We start from the raw sequence: 2,356 nt of genomic DNA, 5'->3' as shown, positions 1-2,356 counted from the left end.
AACTGACAGGCAATGGCCGATGAATGAAATCTCTATCACATAACCAAACTCTGCCTGAATTCATTGTCCTTCAGAAGCCAAAAGGCTAAGGACTACAAAACTGGAGTCAGGGTTGCAACCTCAGTGTCTAAGCTGGCCATTGAGTTTCAAGGTTTGTTTTGTTAGTCTAAATAAAATCCAGCCTAGTCTGGATTGTCTATTGTTTCAACATTTGTCAGGAACCTTCTGTCGTTATAAGCCCAACCTTTTAACATCCAAAACCAAAGTTCCAGAATGGTGATCTGGAACTCTAAGAGAATGGTTCCTAAATGAAATGGATGGGTATATAGCATAGTGACATTACTGATGAAAAATACTGTATTCCCTCCTTTATTATCAATCCACAGTAAGTAGCGATATGTCTGGGCTACTGAAAGGCTCCCGAGAGGTAGAACAATCTTCTTATTTGAGTGTCTCAAAGACATCAATCCCGGATTATAATAGTGGCTCTTTTTTTCAGCATGAGCTTGCTCGCTTCCAGAGTACTATGGGTTTTTCTGGTTATTCTAGGGATCATTTCTCTGCAATCTAGAATTTTACATCAAACATTCAGTTGACACTTCTGTTCTTCCATTGTGAAGAAAGACCCTTGTTTTGGTGAATCCCCCCACTTGAGTAGTGCATATCCAAATAAACCTGTTATAGTCAAGGCTCACTTTATTGGCTTCTCAAAGAGTCACAAACAGGAACACAATGTTAGAAAACCTACACAGAATTGTATCTTACGTTAAAAACTTTCAATAAAACTATTTTTTTAAAAAGAAAGAAAGAAAAGAAAACCTGCACAGAATTTAGTGAGGTGTGACTTCTATATGGATAAGGAATCCAATTTTTGGAAGCTACGTATGTAAGTAGCCAACAATAACAAGCAACAAACTGACAAATGTATGTTTATGGTAATACTAACAGCAAATCAGATTTGTAGGTCTTTGACATTGCAATTCATTTTTGAAGTCACATCTGGACCATTCCAAGAATTTCCTAGTATGTCTGTTTCTTTTAATATATTCATTTTTCTTTTTGAAACAGAAAATAGGCTTGGTAGCATGTGAAACCCAAGCAGTGCCTTCCACAATTATGAAAGCAAATAATATTAACAGCAAAGCATAAAGACGTTCTATAAAACATGTCTTGAACCGGGGTCCAACTAATGTGTATATAACCTGCTTTATAGAACCATAGCTTTAGCAGACTAAGTGCTTAATTGTTATTGATTGGCTCTGCCCACTGTTCCAATATCCATCATTATTGAAATCATCTCCATTCCCCTCATTAAGTATGCATCTGTTTCCATGGGAATGGATTTCTAAATAAGAAGTGCCATTTAAATCTTATTGGCTTCCCTGGTTGTACAGGCACTCTGCAGTGTGGTTGCCCAATCTGTCATTGTTAATCAACTCTCATCTCTTAACACTGGCTGGAGTTATCAATGAGGTGAGGATTAATATTCTGGGCGAAACAGATGATAAATCATTTGTACATAATTAGTGTACAGCAAGGTTACAGCTGACATGAATTTTTATCTTAATTATGATAGAAATTTGTTCCATTAATTTAATTTAGTTTGCATGAGTGGTTCAACACCTAACAAAGTTAATCTTACACCTGTCATTACAACAGTAAGGGAAGTCTCATTCTCAAGCTGTGGGCATCGAAAACTCCGCCACAGAGGCATGACGATCGTTTGGATTTGAAAACAGACCATTATCTTCAGAAAACACAGAAAAGCAATATTTAAATATGGTCTGTATAAAGAGTGTCCCTTCCCTCCCACCCACCCCTTACCACTATGTGAAATGTGAGGGGCATGGGTCACACACACACACCTGCATTTCTCTCTGTTTAGTTCTGTACCCCATCTAAAAATGTATTTGCCAGCATGGCATGATTTAAAAAATAAATAAATCTTAAAATGCATTTCATCTGAAGGGCATTGGACATGGAATGATGGATAAACCCCTATTTGTTTTTAGGACAGTGAATGAAGAAAGGCATGCTGCTAAGTTCCCAAGCCACCTTTCTGTATGGGAAAGAATAATTCATAACTTGATCGTCTCCACAAATGGTAATTATTCAACCATTCCCAAAGGGTTTGGCATACCAAATGAACCTAAATCCTGTACTAATTATCCAAGCAATTATGAAGCTGGATAAATCATATGTGATGGATAGATAAGGTGGCACTGTTTGGCTTGTAAGATGGGGAGTTATTTATTGATTTTCCTAATAATTAACCAAGACTATGCATGAACTATTTGTGGCACATCTTGTAAAACTGTTTACCTTTATAGATTTGTTGATTGGGGTTATTTCTCCC

At 36.9% G+C, this 2,356-nt stretch overlaps 1 long non-coding RNA gene across 1 annotated transcript; it reads left to right on the top strand.

The window, feature by feature from the left end:
• Positions 1-810: 810 nt before the first annotated feature.
• On the top strand, positions 811-2,104 carry LOC310670945. The gene is made up of 3 exons (XR_014507653.1): positions 811-882; positions 1,660-1,782; positions 2,013-2,104. It is a non-coding gene; the product is annotated as an uncharacterized lncRNA (long non-coding RNA).
• Positions 2,105-2,356: the final 252 nt, after the last annotated feature.

This window comes from Podarcis tiliguerta (assembly GCF_965153285.1).
Source record: "Podarcis tiliguerta genome assembly, chromosome: 1".
NCBI classification, from domain to species: Eukaryota; Metazoa; Chordata; class Lepidosauria; order Squamata; family Lacertidae; genus Podarcis; species Podarcis tiliguerta.
The sequence above is the reverse complement of the archived record's forward strand: the minus strand, read 5'-3'. Positions and strand labels throughout refer to the sequence as shown.